Source organism: Eleutherodactylus coqui, chromosome 4, assembly GCF_035609145.1.
Source record: "Eleutherodactylus coqui strain aEleCoq1 chromosome 4, aEleCoq1.hap1, whole genome shotgun sequence".
NCBI lineage: Eukaryota > Metazoa > Chordata > Amphibia > Anura > Eleutherodactylidae > Eleutherodactylus > Eleutherodactylus coqui.
In genome coordinates this window covers 182,159,649-182,180,445 of record NC_089840.1, presented here as the reverse complement: position 1 = coordinate 182,180,445, position 20,797 = coordinate 182,159,649, and positions in this window count along the sequence as shown.

Here is a 20,797-nt window from a genome sequence, read left to right as displayed (position 1 = left end):
ACAAGTCCCGGTCATGAGTATGTATACATGTACCAAAAGAACCCCCAATTTATGGCTATGCACCCAGTAAGAGGCCTACCTATGTTTTTTTTAACTGGCAAGGGTTAAGTGTATATGGAAATCAGATCATAATGACTAGATAAGCCATACATGTACCAGATCCAAAATACACCTGGTCCCATACTTTCCTGCAGAAACAAGACCTCCTATTAAATCTGACATGACCATGCCCATCTTTACCCTGTTACATATTCAGTACATAATCCCATAACCATAGATCTCCTCGTCAAGGCATCCACTGGTATTCTATCTCCCCTACCTGAAGACAAGATTGTGCCAAATATATAGCTGTATATTCTTTGTTCATATATTCTTATATATAGTAACACATAAACATTTATTAAAGCACTGTGCAGAAAGAGGTTTTTATTCCATTATGAGTAAATGGCAAACAAATCAACATTCATAGTATCAAGAATATAAAATTCCACGTAGGCTCCGTGTAATTTGAATAAGGCAAATGGATGGAGTCGCCCCTGGAGCAGAACCTAAAAAAACATAAAAACAAATATATTTAAAAAACTACACTATATATACACAGAGTCACACTATTTGGACATATGGTGCAATAGAAATCAAGATGTTATAGATATGGCATGTACTGGTATTCTAGATTTAAGTCTTTGGGTGCCATAGTATCCAACTCATAAATCCAGTATAATTCTTTCTTTTTAAGTAATCGACCATGATCACCTACCCTAGGAAGGGTTGGGACGTGGTCAATTAATCGAAACTTGAATTGACTTATGCTGTGTTTGCACTCAGCAAAGTGCCTAGAGACTGGTAAATCCATGTTCCTAGTACTAAGAGTACTCTTGTGCTTCACCATCCTCGTCCTCGCTTCCACAATGGTCTTACCGACATATCCTAGACCACATGGGCATGTGCTGAGGTGTATTATGAATGATGAAGCACAAGAGTACCGCCCTTTGATGGAATATTCATGGCCACGTAGTAGATGCCTGAAGTGGTCTCCTCTCAGGAAATCCCCACAGCAGGAACATCCAAGGCCAGAAAATTGCCCGTTTTTACAGGTGCTATAACAGATTGTGTACTCCTCTCGGGCTGTACAAAATGACATCGGACAAGACTGTCACCAATGTTTCTCCCTCTCCTATACGCCATAATAGGCATATTCCTAAATTCAGTTATCTCAGTATTCCCTTTTTTAAGAGCCAGTGTTCCTCAATTATGGTGGACACCCTGTGACTATTAGAGTTATACATCGAGACAAATGGCATCCTATCAAGATTTACGTCTCATGTTTTAGGGATCAATAGATCCTGTTGTGTAAGGATTTTCGCTCTCCCGACCGCCTCATCCAGCAGTTCCCTGGCACATCCCCTTACTAGAAATTTCCGACACATTTCATCCAACCTCCTGTCAATTTTACCCTTATTGGTGATTCGCATGACTCAATAGGTGGCTCCAGGGTAATGAGCGCTTCATTGAAGAAGGATGAAAGCTGTCATATGAGAGGAGTCTATTGCAGTCATTTGGTTTGACAAATAAATCAGAGCGCAGTCTAGGATTATTTTTAGTGACTAAGACATCTAGAAACTGAATTTCTGTCTTTTAGTTCATAAGCGTAAATTGGAGCTCTGGATAGATGTTATTCAAAGCGTCATGAAAATTGCGCAATTCTAACTCAGTGCCATCCCATAGTATAAAAATGTCATCAATGTAGCGCCACCAGCACCCATCCTTGGAGAACCATGCAGATGCGTAGATGTAATTCACTTCAAATTTGGCATAGGTGGCCACTACATTAGATCCCAAGGCGGTGCCCTGTCGTTGTCAACCTGCCCCCCCCCCCCCTCCCCGAACACAAAATAATTGTTTGAGAGGATGTACTCCAACAGCGACAGGGCAAACTGACCACATGCCGGCGGTATATCAGACTTTGTCCATAGTCATGTACTGCCTCGATTCCCTTGGCATGGGTAATCGTAGTATATAGTGAAGTTACATCAAGTGAAGAAAAGATAGTGGAGTCAGACACCGTTACAGATGAAATTTAACACAAAAAATCTGTGTAAAACATAGGACTCTGACTCCACTGCAAATCTTCACAGAACCTTGTCAAGGAACTGTGCCAAATTGCCAAACAGGAAGCCTCGCCCCGACACTATTGGTCTGCCTGGTGGATTACGAAGGTTTTTATGTATCTTAGGCAGAACGTATAGTGTCCGTATAATCAGATGCTGTACATCCAAATATTTTGAGAGGCTGCTATTAATCAGGCCTTCAATCAAGGCCTCATTAACCCTTTCCCTTCATATGACATAAGGGTACGTCATGGCAGTGGGGTACTGGACGTACCCTTATGTCATGTGGATAGCGCGAGATCATAAGAGATCTCGCGCTGTCCGGCAGCGGGAGCCAGCTGTCACTGATAGCCAGCCTCCCACTGCAACAGCGGGAGGTGCATCGGAGATGCGCCCCCCGCTGTTAACCCCTTCCCTGCTGTAATCTATGTAGATCACGGCATGGGAAGAGTTCACAGAGGCAGCGCGCTACTTCTGTGATGTCACCGGGTTCTTGCGATGTTATCGGGCTCTCGTTATATAATCGCAGAGAGCCAGGCTGGTTGCCATGGTAACAGGGCACCACCTCCAGGCGTCCTGTATTACCATTACCTATGATCGTTGTAAGTAGATAAAGATAAAAATAATGTGCAAAAAAAATGTTAAACCCTTTTTTGGGGCTTTTTCTCATATTGGCATAAAAAAAACAAATCCCACGACATGCACAATAAGTTGGACATTCTTTTTTATCCTGCATGGCAAAAAGGATTTAAAGAAAACGCTAAAAAACTGAGGTAAAATGCTAATATTTAGCATTTTGCCTCCCAAAAAACGCAATAAAAGTGATCAAAAAAGCCATATATACTCCAAAATGGTAACAATACAAACTAAAGCTTGCCTCACAAAAAAATAAGCGCTCACAGAGCTATGTCCATGGAAAAATAAAAAAGTTATAGGACTTTAAATGCAGCGATTTAGAAAAAAAATGTTTCCCCAAAAAAGGTTTTTTATTGCAGAAAAGTGGAAAAACCTTAAAAACAAAACAAACAAAAAAAATTGGTATCGTTGTAATCGTACCGACCCGCAGAAAAAATGTGTTGTGTCATTTATGCTGCATAATTAACGCTTTAAAAAAGAAAAAAAACTCTATGGCAGAATTGATGCGTTTTCTCTCCCTGTGATCAAATAAAATAATAAAAGTTTTACCATATAGTCTATGTACCCAAAAATGGCACCGATAAGAACTACAGTTCACCACACAAAAAACAAGCACTTATACAACCGTGTCAATGGAAAAATAAAAAAGTTATGGCTTTTGAAAAATGGAGATTAAAATCCGCCAAAAATCGTTGATTCCTTAAGGCCAAAATAGGCCATGTCCTTAAAGGGTTAAGCATGTTACGAAATTGTGATTGAAATCTGTAGGTAGGGTTATTACCTAATTTCTCATAGATTTCTACCTTATTGAGTTTATCAGCAGGTTTATCTACTATTGTGCTATCTTTCGACTAGGTTCTTAACCCTTTCCAATCCATTTATTTTTTCTCACCCATTCTCCCCAGCTCCAAATAAATTGGAGCTGGGGAGAATGGGTGAGAAAAAAATACATTTTCTCTGCACCCTCCTGATCTGACAGAGTTCAGGAGGGTGCAGGGAGGGACCTGCTTACCTGTCCAGCGTCTTCCGCATTCTCCTTCTGCCTCCCGGCTCGGCGATCATGTGACCGCTGGGGTCAGGTGGCACCTGGCGGTCACATGATCGCCGGGCCGGGAGACAGAAGGAGAATGCGCAAGACGCCGGTCAGGTAAGCAGGTCCTCCCACAGTGCAGGCTCCCGCCTCGGCCTTCATGTGACCGCCGGGGGTCAGGTAACACCGGCGGTCACATGATCGCCGGCCGGAATCTATGCATTGCATAGCGCTAATTGAGCGCTATGTAATGTGTAAAGGAGAAGTCAGAAAGGGTTTTCAACCCTTTCGGCCTTCTCCTCGGGGGTCCTCGATGAGGATCAGTGCACAAGTGTATCTGCACCCGATGTGTCTGACGATCGGGTGCAGATCCACTCCTGCACTGCAGTGTCGGGCCTGCCCCGACATCGGAGCTGTGGAGGGAAATTATGATGTCGGGGCAGGCCCGACATTGGACTGAAAAGGGTTAATGCCTCATTTTCCATTCCGATGCAGTGGAATGATCCGCACCACAAAATATGGACTATATATGATATATGGACTCGCCTGTTGCAAAACGAGACCCCTTTAGAGAGCAGGTGCCCGCTCGCATCGGAGATCCTGGCAGGCTGGAATAAATTGTCAGTTGAAAATTTGGATTTTATGGGATTTTTCCCGTTCTGGATTGTCTAGGCCCACAACACAAGCGCGGAAGAGAGGTTTTACTTTTTTCATTTTCCAATCTGCTCAGATAATATTTCATGGAGCCCTGTTTCCTCAACACATTGGATCTTAATTTACATATATCACTACGAACCTGACTGGCGAATACCTCCGCAAAGTGGTTCGTGGCCGGTGGTTGAACATTACTTCTGTTGTGCAGACCAGTCCCAACCAAGTAAAAGCCCTCATGGGGGCTGGTCTGCACAACAGTCTCTGGTGTTTTGTCAGCAAAAAAGCTTTTCAAGCATATATTCCTAGAAAAATGATGTATGTCAAGATCGAATTCAAACCAATTGGTTTTTAAACTTGGGCAAAAAGATAAACCTTTTGACAATACTGAAATTTCAACTTTAGTCACAATGTCAGTATTCAAATTTTTAATTGTTCCATCGGAGGCCGTCTCCTGGTTGAGTGTGTCATTATCGAGTTGATGTTTTTTAAACATCCTCCCATGTCTCTTGCCTCCTCTACGTTTCCTGTAGTCGAAACTTCTTTCCTTTTCCTTCTGACCCAAGTGTTCCCGACCTACAAAAGTTGAAGAGGCACCACCCATTGTCTCCACTCTTGTAGATTAATTCGCTGAATTGGACCCATTGAATGAGAAGCTGAAGCGTGGTCTGGTTCTAGGTGTCCATCTGGGTGTACTTCTCTTCGAGCAACATTTATTAGATGTTCCATCAAAGGCATCCATTGATGTAGGTTTAGAGGTGTGCTAATTAAAGATATGTCCGTGATTGTAGTCTTCTATATCTCTAAACCATTAAGTCCTTTTGACATTTGGAAATAGATGGTGATCACACAGCTGTCCATAAATGTCACATGTGAAGGCCAAGTACAAGAATGGTGATCACACAACTGTCCATAAGTGTCACGTGGGAAGGCCAAGTACAAGGATGGTGATCACATAAACCTTATGTGCGGAGGCCGAGTACAGGGATGGTAACCACACAACTGTCCATAAGTTATGTGCAAAGGCCGAGTACAGGGATGGTGATCACCCAACTATCTATTAGTGTCACGTGCGATGGTCGAGTACAAAAATGGTGATCACCAAACTGTCCATAAGTGGCATGTGCGAAGGCCGAGTACAGGGATGGTAACCACACAACTGTCCATAAGTGTCACATGCGAAGGCCGAGTACAGGGATTGTGATCACACAACTGTCCATAAGTCACAATAGAAAATGACTGGCAGCATAAACAGGATTGCAAATGTGAAAAAAGGCTTCTTTATTCCCCCATTACATAGGTAGCTACATTGCTACCTATGTAATCAGGGAATAAAGAAGCCTTTTTTCACATTTGCAATCCTGTTTATGCTGCCAGTCATTTTCTATTGTGGATCATAACGTGGACCTTTGGTTCTTTTTTGGTCCGGACCTGGCTTTGCATCATTTGACCTGACCCCTGATAGGGTTGAAGTGTGCTGCTGGTGTACTATATTTTGTACGGACAACTGTCCATAAGTGTCATGTGTGAAGTTGTGTGAAGCGGCTGTTGTGTATATCAATAAAGCAGAGAAGGTCACGCTTTAAAAGTGTACACAGATGGGATTTAGAATATTGAAATACATTTTTGCCATTTTTTCATTTTGAAAATCCATAAATGCCTTGCTTACTTAACCCCTTAAGAACCCAAGCATCGTAAATTTAATCACATGGACCTGAGCTTTAATCGTGGCCTATAGCAAAAGTATGGTGTGGGAATAAAGCTCCTGTTCCTGTAATCTAGCAAGAACAGGAGGGATCCTTGGTTGTTAGTTACAGCTGAGGACCCGGAGGAGAAGGCAGAAGCGGTTTTTAACCACTTCTGCCTTCTTTCTTGCAGGGTACATAGCGCTCAATGAGTGCTATGTACTAAAGAGAGAAAGCGAAAATATTATTTCCACCATTCAAGACGGCGATCACGTGACCGCAGGGTGTATCCTGTTATAGTAGAGATGCAGGGTCCTAGCAGACCCATATTAGCTCTGCCAATGACTATTGTCACTATAGGGAGATGTTTTCTCCTGTAGCTGGGGCTCCTATGGATGCCCCAGCTACAGTGGAAAAGTGTGGAATTTAAAAAAATATATTGTGAATAACCCTCAGAGGTCCTATATGACATCACTGGGGACATACAGTGTTTCCCTGAAAATACAACACTGTCTTATATTAATTTTTGTCCCAAAAGAGGCACAGTGTCTTATTTTCAAGGGGGGGGGGGCTTATACTGACCTGGTCATTCACTGAGTGGCTGTCATTGGCTCATCGAGCACCTGCTGTGATTGGCTGCTGCCACTCAATTAGCCAATCACAACGCTCGCTTTGCTGGAGGCGGGGTATTCAAGGCCCTGTTACCAGAAAGAAGCTCAGATGGCAGACAGGGAGGATACTGCAGTTTGCCGCAGCACCGCCGGAGACCATCAGGACGCAGCAGACCAGGTGAGTATTGCTTTTTTTTTAATGCAGGTTAGCTAGGTCTTATTTTCAGGGGAGGCCTTATATTTGAAACCTCCCCCGAAATGGGGCAGGTCTTATTATTGAGGTAGGTCCTATTTTCGAGGGAAACACGGTAGATATTAAAAAAATACTTACAAAAATAAGTTTAAAAAATTACAGAATAAAATAAAAATATATACATAAACAATCCACCACTGACACCAACCAAAACCATCGCCGTATGTGCCCTGTAATCCGAGACTATACAAATTACATATTAAAATGTCTGAAGCAAAATGAGGAACCCATTCCTGTACTTTATGTTTATATATAATTTTAAGGGGTTAGAAGTAGGTGGTAAAAACTTCATAGAATTTACACAAAACTGTCTTATTTTATATATTCGGGAGCTACGGATTCTGAGAGGTTTATTTATAGAGAGTATTTCCATCTCAGACATTTATGGTACCTCCACAAAAAAATGCTGTAAATGTCTTATCGATACGGGTTCCTCCTCTGGTTCCACAAAGTATCTCAAAACCAGCCCCCCCCAAGCCTGTCCCCCTCTCCTCCACTGACCAAGGTGGCTGATGTTATGGAAACAGCCATACGGAGTGTTCTACATTGTATTGGTAACTCCCATAGAAGTGAACTGAACTACGAGATACTTTTTCTGCATCTCAGAAGGACTTCACTTCTATAGGCATTATGGAAGTGGCCCAGAACAGCCAGGTTAGTTATTTCCATAATCCCAGTCCCCACTCACCTATTGCCATCTGGTAACTCCGACACCAACAGTCTGACGGTATATTATATATATATATATATATATATATATATATATATATATATATATATATATATATATATATATACACACATACATACATACTCCTTCTAGGGGAGTAGATTACTGAGAATGAGTGTGTATATATATATATATATATATATATATATATATATATATACTCCTTCTAGTGGAGTATGATACTGACATTGAGTGTATATTGTAACAACTTGGGATCATTCGCTCAGATCACAGGTAGACTAATACGTTAAACTCCAAATTCTTATTTATTTCTACCTTCACAGCAATATCAGCTTGTTTCAGCACAGCACTTTAGCAAATAACTTAAATGTCCTTTTAATTCAGGGTTTTAATAAACAGTCTGTTTCTCACCCACTCTCCAGAGTAACTTTATACAGTTTTCCTCAGTCCAGGTCTCACACAACTTTCCCCAGGAACGCTTCACCTAACTTTCCTGAGGCACATGATCAGTCTTTTCAAGTGTCCAGGTCTCTCTCTGGACCTCTTGCTCTGCCTCTCAGCCCAGGTCTCTCTCTGGACCTCTTGCTCTGCCTCTCAGCCCAGGTCTCTCTCTGGACCTCTTGCTCTGCCTCTCAGCCCAGGTCTCTCTCTGGACCTCTTGCTCTGCCTCTCAGCCCAGGTCTCTCTCTGGACCTCTTGCTCTGCCTCTCAGCCCAGGTCTCTCTCTGGACCTCTTGCTCTGCCTCTCAGCCCAGGTCTCTCTCTGGACCTCTTGCTCTGCCTCTCCGCCCAGGTCTCTCTCTGGACCTCTAGATCTGACTCTCAGCATAGGTCTCTCTCTGGACCTCCTGCTCTGACTCTCAGCCTAGGTCTCTCTCTGGACCTCCTGCTCTGACTCTCAGCCTAGGTCTCTCTCTGGACCTCTTTCTGGCTTCCAGACCACTTTTTCTCCTAAATGTAGCAGGAATAAACACCTATATCCTACTTCCTGCCCACACCTGTGGGTGTTTTCCCTTGTCTCAGGCACCAGAATGCATGTCTGTTGCCCCCTGCAGGCCGTTCTGTGTAGTGCCCCTCTACATATCCCCCCCCCCCACCACCACCACCACCTTGATAAGGGCCATAGGCCTTATCACAGGTTTTTGCCCTCCATGGTCAAATCTCCAGGCTAGGGGGATCTCTTACTATTTTTACTTCCTCAGCTTCATTCTTTTGGCTGTAAAAATCGTGTGCATTCTGCACTGCCTCTTCTTGCTTCTCTTGCATCTTTTATTTTACTTGTCTGACAAGTTCTTTCTTCTTGTCTTCATTCTGCTTATCACATCCTTGCAGATTTCTCTCAGACTATGCCCTCAGAGCTTGCACGTTGATTTTCATCTCCTTCTGAGAACTTGTCAACTCTGAACCCAGTCTCCTCATTCTCTGCTTCGGTTCTGTAATTATTTTTTTCTTCTCACTTTGTAACAATTCTATTTCTTCTTTTAGTACTGTGTTGTCGTCGGTTAGAGCCATTAGCATACTTCGAAGTTCCTTTACTTCTAAATCTAACTTTTCCTTGGTAGTTTTCAGTTCACTGATGAGTTGGAGCCAGCATCCATGTAATAGGCTTTCCACCATTATTTCCTGTTGGACAAACTGTTTCTTCACTTTCTGGGTTTGCTTTTTGAGGTCAGCCCATGTTCACACAGCTTCTGTTTCTTCTCCAGTTTGGACGCGAGGTCCTGCTGGTGACCAAGCTTCACAGTAACATGTTCTAACTCTTGCTGAAGACTTACTTTAACCTTCTCAAGTTTATCATAGGCGGCTGTTTTCTCTTTACACTGCTGCCATGTAGCTTATAACTCTGCTTGTATTTCTCTTTTCTGCTCAACAGAACCCAAGCACACAGCACTCTTCTCCATTCTATTTTCCAAATCCAACACCTCAGCATGAAGTGTTACAATCTGCTCTGACAGGTCTCTCTTAGTATCTACATTTTCCTCTAACTGCTTGAGGAACACGTTTCTCTCATCTTGCATTGTCTTTAAGTGTGCACTAAGACCAAGCCTCTGCTGCATCTCTTCTTGCAGCAGCTTCTTGGACTCTTCATTCTGAGCTTCCAGCTTGACCTGCAGTCTGTTCACCTTCTCAGACAGCTCTGTCTGAACGCTGTCACCTTCAGTGATTTTTATTTGTAGCTGTTGAAGCTTCATCTCCACTGCTTTCCTCTCTCATTCAGACTCTTGCTTGTCTTGCAATAGTACCTTCACATGCATAGTAACATACATAGTATGTTAGGCTGAGTGAAGACAATGTCCATCTAGTTCAGCCTGTTTCAACACCCCCCTTGCCCTTATTGGTCCAGAGGAAAGCAAAAAACCCTCTTAAATTCCTCTATGGATTTTGCTATTACCACGTACTCAGGCAGAGAGTTCCACAGTCTCACTGCTCTTACAGTAAAGAACTCCTTTCTATGTTGGTGATGAAACCTGCTTTCTTATAGATGTAGAGGATGCCCTCTTGTTACCGTCACAGTCCTGGGTATAAACAGATCACGGGAGAGATCCTTGTATTGTCCCCTAACAAATTTATACATAGTTATTTGATCGCCCCTTAGCCATCTTTTTTTTTTGCAGGGTAAATAATCCCAATTTTGTTAGCCTCTCTGGGTATATAATCCCAATTTTGTTAGCCTCTCTGGGTATTCCAGTCTTCTCATTCCGTTTATTAATTTAGTTGCCCTTCTTTGAACCCCCTCAAGCACTGCAACATCTTTCCTGAGCACCGGTGTCCAGAACTGTATTCTATGTGGAGCCTGACAAGTGCCTTATATAGTGGAAGAATAATGTTGTTGTCCCTCACCTTTACACCTCTTCTAATGCACCCCAAGACTTTGTTTGCTTTTGCAGCAGCTGACTGGCATTGATTGCTCAAGTTAAATCTACAGTCCACTAGTACCCCCAGGTCTTTTTCCATATCACTTTTCCCTAGCAGCACCCCATTTAGTGTATATTGGTGACATCTGTTTCTCCTACCCATGTGCATAACCTTACATTTATCAACATTGAACTTCATTTGCCCTTTTTCTACCCAAGTCCCTGGTTTATCTAGGTCCTTTTGTAGCCTTACATTGTCCTCCTTAGTATTAATTACCCTATATAATTTTGTATCATCTGCAAATATTAATATTTTACTGTGTAATCCCTCTATCAGGTCATTGATAACTATATTGAACAGAATGGGGCCTAATACTGATCCCTGTGGCACCCCACTAGCAACAGTAGCCTAATCAGAGTACAAACCATTTATTACCACCCTCTGCTTTCTATCTCTGAGCCAGTTCTTTACCCAGATACAAGTTTTCGCCCAGTCCGAGCTGTCTCATTTTATATATCAGCCTATTATGCCTATTATGGCACAGTGTCAAATGCTTTAGAGAAGTCCAGATATACAAGATCAATAGACTCTCCCAGGTCCAGCTTAGAACTTACTTCATTGTAGAAGCTGATCAAATTGGTCTGACATGATCGACCCCTTATGAACCCATACTGATGAGGAGTTATACTGTTGTTTTCCTTGAGGTATTCTAGGATGGCATCTTTTATAAACCCCTCAAATATTTTTTCAATAATTGAAGTGAGACTTACCTGCCTGTAGTTATCAGGCTCTCTTTTGGACCCCTTTTTGTATACTGGAACCACATTGGCAATGCACCAATGCAATGGTACAACCCCGGTCTCTATAGTGTCCATAAATATAAGAAATAATGGTCTAGCTATCAAGTCACTTAGTTCCTTTAGAACCCTTGGGTGTATTCCATCAGGGCCCAGCGATTTATCGATTTTAATCCTCTTTAACCGGTTCTGCACTTCCTCCTATGTTAGGCATGCAATATTTAGCGGGGGATTGTTTTATTCCCCTACATCTCGTGTGACTTTTTTAAATTCGTGAATACACTTGAAAATAAACTATTTAGTAGATTTGCCTTTCCCCCCCATATCGTCTTCTATGGTTTCTCCTGCATTATTTGTGAAAAGGCCAGTGCTTTCAGTGTAAATCCTTTTTCCTTTTTATATTTAAATACAAAAATAGTTTAGGGTTATTTTTGCTCTCTTTGGCAATCAGTCTTTCTGCCTCCTTAGCAATTTTAATGTTTTTTTTTTAACATATTTAGTTTTTTTCCCTGTATGAGTTTAACGCTTCTTCACTGCCTTCTTGTTTTAGTAGTTTAAACACTTTCTTTTTTTCATTTATTGCCCTCCTTACAGTCTTGTCAAGCCACATTGGTTTCCTTCTACTTGTAGTTCTTTTATTTTTAAAGGGTATGAACTGCTCACATGAGGTAATTAGGATGTTTTTAAACTTCTCCCATTTGTCATCTGTGCTTTTATTTTTGCGGATGCTGTCCCAATTAATGTTACCGATAGTAGTCTCCCTTTAGGTGGCTCCCGTACAAGTTGGGAAAGGTAGTTGTCTTTAATTGTTCTCAAGAACTTATCACCCTGGTGAGATTTGCAGGTTTTGTCTTCCCATATTATATCCGAATAATTAAAGTCCCTCATAATAATTACTTTATTGCGGTTTGACACCTCTTCTATCTGCCTTAATAATAAGATTTCCGTTTCTTCTGTTGTTTCTGGTGGCCTATAGAAAACCCTTATCAGGATTTTATTATTTTTTTCTCCCTGTATTTCTACCCACAGAAATTCCACGCTTTTATCTCCTGCACCTATATCTTCTTCTAGCCTCAGCATTAGGAAGGATTTAACGTACAGACACACCACTCCCCCTCTCCATTCCCCACAGTCTCTTCTGAAGAGATTGTAACCCTGTAAATTCACCGCCCAATCGCACTTATCATCAAGCGATGTTTCCGTTATTCCCACTATGTCGTAATTTTCATCAGTCATTCTCTCTTCAAGCTCACCCACTTTACCGATCAGACTTCTTCCATTTCTTGCCATACAATTTATATGGTTGTTGTTATTCTTTATATTCAGTATGCTACTAATTGTACTATTAGCTGTTCTGTCAGTTTTAACTGTACTAACCCTACCCCATTCCCATTACTTGGTTCCAGGTCGCTATCTACACTGTTTACCCCCCTGCTTCTCTTTTTTGCCTTCCTCCCCAGTCCCTAGTTTAAACACTCCTCCAGCCTTCTAGCCATCTTCTTCCCTAGCACAGCTGCACCCTCCCCATTAAGATGCAGCCTGTCCCTATGGTAGAGCCTGTAGCTGACAGCAAAGTCAGCCCAGTTCTCCAGGAACCCAAACCCCGTCTTCTTACACCAACTCTGGAGCCACTTGTTTACCTCCCTAAGATCCTGCTGCCTTTCTAGTGTGGCTTGTGGTACAGGTAGTATTTCTGAGAAAACTAGCTCGAGGTCCTCGCCCTAAGCTAGGATCCTAGATTCCTGAAACTGTTTTTGAGGGCCGTCCATTGACCTGTAATTTGTTCATTGGTGCCAATGTGCGCCATGACTGCCGTATCCTCACCAGCCCCTCCCAGTAATCTGTCAACCCGATCTGTGATGTGTTGAAATTGAGCGCGAGGAAGACAACACACCGTTTGATGACCCCGGTATTTGTGGCAGATTGCCCTATCTATCCCATTTATAATTGAGTCCTCCACCACTAGGACCTGTGTAGCCTGCCCTACGCTCCCCGTCCTGTTCTTACTGGAGCAGTCCTCTCCCTGGCGTTCAGAGGGCATGTCGTGCTGGCTCTGTAATGGCATCCCCCTCATCTGCCAACTTTGCAAACTTGTTGGGGTGTGCCAGTTCAGCACTAGCCTTCCTGGTTTTCTTCCTTTTACCCCTTCTAACTGTCACCCAGCTAGCTGCCTGCTCCCCCTGCTCTTCCGTTCAACCATCCGTCCCTGCCTCTACCCCAGCAAGTGCCTGCTCAGTGAGCAGCAAATTCCTTTCCATGTTGTCCATGGCTCTCAATATTGCCAGTTGCTCATTTAGATCCACGATTTGGGCTTCCAAATGCGTGACGAGCACACATCATGCGCAACAGTATACACCCTCGATCGGTTGATCAAGGACCGCATACGTTGCACAAGTAGCACACTGGATTGCATTGTCAGACATGGAGCTCATCCTAATGGGGATCTACAATTTACTTCTGGAAATAGTGAAGATAGACTAGATCACACTCCAAACGCACCTCTGCCTATTCGCAACCGCTCACTTTTTTTTTTTCACCTTATAGGTCAACATAATACACTTACTTTCCATGGCTTGTTTGACCTCTTCTAAGGTTTCTTTCACTTTTTCAGCTTGCACTAACTGTTTGAACAGACACCTGCTCCCGATGAGCTTCTTCAGCTTCCTTGAAGTCCAATATGCCTCTTAAGACCTTTGTTTGCTTCTCTGCCTGGCTGCAAGCAGTTTTCTCCATTTCCAGCTTTTCTTACAGCTGATTTATCTGAAACTCCTATTCATTATTTCTCTTTGCTGACTGTGTTTTCAACTTTTTCAAGCCTTGTTAACACTGAATGGTTTGTTTTCCCAGCAACACCCTGTCATCAGCTTCAGTTTTAGTTAATCATGTGAGGCGCTCATTCTCCTCTAAGGCTGTCTCACTTTGGCTTGGAGGTGCAATCTTCTCTATGGCCTTGACTGACTCTGTCAGTGCAGCCAACTGCTTCATTAGGAGTTGTCTTTCTTCCAGCTGCACCTGCATAGCCTTCATATTGTGAGGGTATATATATATATTGCCATATGTTTTTTATGCTTTATACCTATATGCAAGTTCTATTCAATTCCAAATGAGAAAAAAACTTATATGTCGCCTTACATCAGATATTCCAAAGGCCTTGCAAGGCGAAGACAAAATGTATCTTGAACAAAATGTATCTTAAAACCCAGCAAAGGAAGAACCAGACACAAGGACGCATACTTGGCTGTTTTTCCAGAGGCGCCGTAGCAAGATAACGACTGTTTTCACTGTCTCAGGCCGGAAATCCGGACTTCCCATATATGGTTATGAGCCCATCACCCATTGCTGGTGATGAGACAAAGGGTATAAGATCTCATGTAATCTGTAATAAAGGGAAGCGCAGTCATGTCCCGTGTGAGAAACTATACCAGACCTCTGTGTGGTGTTTTTTCTTTCCGCTGGCAGCGGGGCAAGTGGGGTGGGCCTGATTGGTGCTGTACTTAGAATTTTACCCTGACAAATGGCGCAACCAACTGGGGCGACAAAGCCGGAGCTTACAACGCATTCCACCCGGATCCACGCCACGGAGAAGCCGTCCTGCTGCAAACTGAGCCTGATCAACTCACAGAACTCCAGGTAAGACCAGCATATATTTATGTTGTGTTTTACACTGAGAGTCTTGCAGCAGGACTGACTATCTGTGTTTTGTGACCGGACGGGTTGGGTTAAGAGTTCTACACGGTAACTCGTGTGGGCTCCGGGTTTGCCGTCATGGACCACTGACCGTGATATGCGCACCAATAGGTCACCCAGAAACTAGTCTGTAGTTTATTTGTACTTTGAAGTCCGTAGTGTTTTAGCAATAGTGAAGGTTGTTTGTTGTATCTGCAGAAGTTTTTTTTTTCTCTTTCTTTTCATTTAGTCTCACAAGAGAAGGGACCCTCGGTTGTTTTTCCAGTATATAAGGGGCTAACGATTTGAAAATTAAGAGGGATGCATTTTGTGAGACAGGCTTCATAGGAGAAGGGACCCTCGGTTGTTTTGCCGGTATATAAGGGGCTGACAATTTGAAAATTAAGAGGGATGCATTCTATGGAGTGTGTTATTATTATTGTTGTTGTTCTAATATGCGTAAGACCTTATTAAAGAAGACAGAGCCCCTCAAGGGCTGCCGCCGTGTGGATGAATTTGTAGAATGTAAGAAAACTTATGAAAATGTGTGACATCGACCCGCACGGTAGATTACAAAAATGGTGTCTGGGAGGAGGTTTTTAGGACCGAGAGATGCCTTGGAAGATCAAGGTTTTCTAGAAAGTGCTGGAGGAGGAGGAGAGAGAGAGACAGTCAGAGAAAGTTGTATGTACACATTATTTGTTTAAGAAAGTATCCGTAAGTGAAATGTTGAAAAGTACAGTAAGTGATCAAGAGGGCGTCAGGAGAGTGTCTATTGAAGGTTATATTGGCAGCTAGGTAGGGAGAAAGTGCTGAAGGAACAAGCAAAGTCGAGAAGAAAGTTACAATGCATGTGATTTGTTGGCAGAGAGAAAGAAGGAAAATGTGTATATTACAAGATAGATAATAGATATATGTATGTGTGTATATATGTATATACTGTATGTGCAAATAGTTAACTGAGCTTGCTTTTAGAAGAGAAGGTTTTGTTGACATGTAGCTGCGGTCTGTCTAGTTTTCAAGGTCGGAAGATAACAGCGAGAGAGAATGAAGTGCTGACCCTGGAGAATGTCTCTGCTTGCTTAAAATGAATTGAAATGAATTTAATTAATTATACCGTCTTAGTAGGCAGGAAATATAGCAATTTCTAAGATATATTCTTACTTATACAGGGGTTGAAAATGAATGTTGCAAATGCATATGAGTTCAAATGCAGGGAATAGTTAAGCTAAAACAACTTATTCAGTCTGTGTTTCATATTCGTAGAGAGATAACACATGTTTTAAAAAGGTGGGGGCTTTCAGATTCACTCTAAGCTCAGGGTCACAGATTCTAAAATACTTCAGCGTTTAATACAGCATATAATAGCTTCAGTAAATAAGAAATATAGAATGTCTCAGTCACTCAGCAAACTTTTTTTTCACATAATTTGTCATAAATAGCGCTCATTCACAATCTCATCTCAATAGAATCATGTACTTTATAACATTATAGCACTCACCTCAATGTTTTTCAACTGATGTACTGTATGTATGTTTGTCAAACTTTTTTTGCCTGTGCGTCTGTATGTACTGGGACACCTTCAATGGGGGGTGACGGAGCAGACTTGAGAGCATGGATGGATGAGAGTTAGTGACCCGTGTTCGGGCTGTGGTGAGTGTGTGATGCAGATATTGACTGGGGATAAAGTTTCCCCCCATGCATGGGACTTTGCTTGGTTGAGATGTGGACGTGTAGACTGTTAAGCTGAAATGAGCTGTGAAGAAAGACGCAAGGAGCCAATATCAAAGGGGTGGAGCTAGATGATGTAATAGTACGTAATGTTTCATTCCTCTTGTCCAAGGGAGGGGGTGAGGATCTTGAGCAGCTAGTAAAAGTTTTTTTTTTTCTTTTCTCTCTCAAATTTGATAAGACATTGCAGGCAGGAACAGACTAATAATGAATTCACTTAAAGGGATATCACATTTCCAATATTAGTAGATGTTTTGTAGATTATTCTTTCCCGGTGTAACTCATGTCTCTGGTATTGGTGCTAACATTTTACAGGCCTTATCTGCATCCATCAAATCTTTTTACAATGTTGTACTAACTTGAACCCGGCTACTATTTCTTCCAATTGCGTACCCGGGTTCAAAGGGGGGGGGGGGAGGAGAAGGCATAGGTGATCTAGGTATTGCAAATCAGCCATTTTAAAAATTTTTGCAAGCCATTTTTAAATTTTAAAAATTTTTTGCAACAAGGTTCTAATCTTTTTGAAATAGAATATCAGCCTGATTGTCTAGCATTGATGCAACAAGAAAATTTAAGTTTTAAAAAAGTTACTGAAAGCCCTTATTAACAATACATATTTTGAGTTGTTTTTTATAGATGGTACCAGGGGTGATTGACGACTCCACACTGGATATGCAGTGGTCGCACAACAAGATGTCCTAAAAGCAGAATGCCTCCGCATGTCGCAGTACAAGAAGCGGAACTAAAAAGGCACTCACGGAGGCGTGTAGAGTGGCCACAGGTAAGACGGCAAACATTTACACTGACTCCCGGTATGCATTTGGCATAGCTCATGATTAAGGCCCAACATGGAAGGCCAGACAGTTTTTTACTTCAGCAGGACAGCCAATTAAGAATGATGCAACAGTGCAGGGTCTCATGGAGGCCCTACTTCTACCTAACAAGGTGGAAAGCTCACACCAATTCCTACACCAAAGAAGCAAGAGGCAACGCCATCACAGACCACACAGCAAAGGCAGCGGCCCTCAAGCCGTGGAAGAAAGAAGAAAAGAAGAATTTGACTAAAACTTGGACTTTGATAAAAACTTGGACTTTGATAAAAATTTGGACTTTGATAAAAATTTGGACTTTGATAAAAACTTTGAACTTTGATATGCTAATGACTTTACAGTTACAAGCCAGCAAGGAAGAAAAGGAAAAATGGACTAAAAAGGGACGGCGTATGGCGAACAGTCAACAGCACTTGCCTACCACGGTCCCTGTGCCCCATGATGGCCCAGCTGACGCACGAAAAGACGCACCTCTCAAAGCAGCAATGATGTCGACGCTTGAACGAGGCGAGTTGCTCCTGGGTTTTCTGTAGCTGCTGCATCATTTGTCCAGTTTTGCATGATCTTTGCCGTAAGCAACAGGGCAGAAGTAAATTTGCCACATAACACTTGCCTGGACCACTCTACCCATTTCAGGGATTGCAAATTGGCTACATTCAGCTCCCACTTGTTGGGAAGCATGAATATGTGCTTGTTGTTGTTGATGTTTTCAGGTTGGAGGCCTACCCTGTTACCAAAGTAAATAAGCAGGTAACCGCACAGAAGCTCATGAATGAGGTAATCCGCAGATACGGGGTACCGGAAGTGATTGAGTCAAACAAAGGTACACACTTCACAGGTGAAATAATGCAACACATCATGTCTGTTTTGGGTATATTCCAGGCTTTTCACACACCCTACCATCCACGGAGTAGGGGGAAAGTAGATACAAAAGGCAATGAAGAAAATGGGCAAATCTTGAATTGAGTGTCTTCTATTAGTTTTTCTTTTTCTCCGGAGGGTACATGCCTCAGTAGCAGAGTTTGGGGAATGAGTTTTGTGTTAATTTTGTCATAGGCCTCTCCAAGGAATTGTCAATAATGCATTCTGCAGTCTCTGCTTTTCTCCCAGGTCCTACAGATGAGTGTCACTATCTGAAACCAGGTGACAGGGTCTATGTAAAAAAGTTTGAGAGACAAACCCTGTTTGAATGTCCCTACCAGATGTTGCTCACCACCCCAACTGCAGTCAAGCTTGAAGGAAAGCCCACTTGGATCCACACTTCGCACTGAAAAAACTCATGATCCTGCATATCCTTTACATGCTATAATGTGGTACAATTCCTCTAACACACACCTTTGACTACTGTACACTAGCCCCCTGTTTCAGAACAAATTAATACAATCAAATGTGCAATATGGAGACTACACTGAGGGTGAGAATCCAACACCGCATCGTGCTAAGAGAGAAGTTGACGCTCCAGGTGGTAACTTTGATCCACATGTATACATAGATACAATAGGAGTGCCAAGGGGGGTGCCAGATGAATTTAATTCTAGAGATCAGGTTAAAGCAGGTTTTGAGTCCTTATTTGCTATTGTCACTGTTAATAATAATGTAGATTGGATGAATTATATCTATTACAATCAGCAGAGGTTTGTAAACTACACCAGAGATGCTTTATAAGGGTTAGCGGACCAGTAAGGGCCCACTGCATCCATGGCGTTCCAAAATAGAGTGGCCCTGGATATGATTTTAGCAGAAAGAGGTGGGGTATGTAATTTCCTGTATGTGTATAATCGCTTTGATCAAAAAGAGTATGAGTAAGGGACTGGATAATGTGACACCAACATTTCCCTTGTTTAAAAAAGATGAAGAGCCAGTTCCGATAATGCCAGCCACGTACGTTACCAGAAGAATGGAGAAATGTACTAGTACTGCGCCTGCCCCGGTCTCATAAGATGGACTGTCAGTGGAATTCCCATTTGCCTAGGGAAAGTGCAGAAGACCTTAGGTTCCGGCGAGGGCACACCCTGTGGGGTGTTAACTCGTACAGATAGAGGGTATGGATGCCCGGAAATAAGCCCAGGGAATCCATGGCCTCCTTCTGAGGTGAGGTAGGGATCCCCCCCTCCTAGGAGTAGGGACTTACAGGCAGTGGAGAAAACCCTGACGCAAGGGAGAGACGACCGAGGAAGAGTGCAAGGTCTGGTACTTGATCTCCATATTAAGTTTTTTAGGGGGGTTTGTGAGGGTATATATATATATATATTGCCATATGTTTTTTATGCTTTATACCTATATGCAAGTTCTATTCAATTCCAAATGAGAAAAAAAAACTTATATGTCGCCTTACATCAGATATTCCAAAGGCCTTGCAAGGCGAAGACAAAATGTATCTTGAACAAAATGTATCTTAAAACCCAGCAAAGGAAGAACCAGACACAAGGACGCATACTTGGCTGTTTTTCCAGAGGCGCCGTAGCAAGATAACGACTGTTTTCACTGTCTCAGGCCGGAAATCCGGACTTCCCATATATGGTTATGAGCCCATCACCCATTGCTGGTGATGAGACAAAGGGTATAAGATCTCATGTAATCTGTAATAAAGGGAAGCGCAGTCATGTCCCGTGTGAGAAACTATACCAGACCTCTGTGTGGTGTTTTTTTCTTTCCGCTGGCAGCGGGGCAAGTGGGGTGGGCCTGATTGGTGCTGTACTTAGAATTTTACCCTGACAATATGGGCTTTTTGCTGCTGAGCAACTGTCTCCTGTCGCTGCACATTCACCTCTACTAATTGCTCCACCAATTCCTCCATACTCTTAGAGGCTGTTTGCATTTTCACTGCAGTTTTGAGCCAGGGCATTCACCGCTTATGCCCGCATCCTCCACCATATGTAACAACTTGGGATCATTCGCTCAGATCACAGGTAGACACCAATAGGTTAAACTTCAAATTCTTATTTATTTCAACCTTCACAGCAATATCAGCTTGTTTCAGCACAGCTCTTTAGCAAATAACTTAAATGTCCTTTTAATTCAGGGTTTTAATAAACAGTCCAACTGTATTTCTTACCCACTCTCCAGGGCAACTTCATACAGTTTTCCTCAGTCCAGGTCTCACACAGTTTTCCTCAGGAACGCTTTACCCAAGTTTCCTGAGATGCACAATCAGTCTTTTCAGAGTCCAGGTCTCCCTCTGGACCTCTTGCTCTGCCTGTCAGACCAGGTCTCCCTCTGGACCTCTTGCTCTGCCTGTCAGACCAGGTCTCC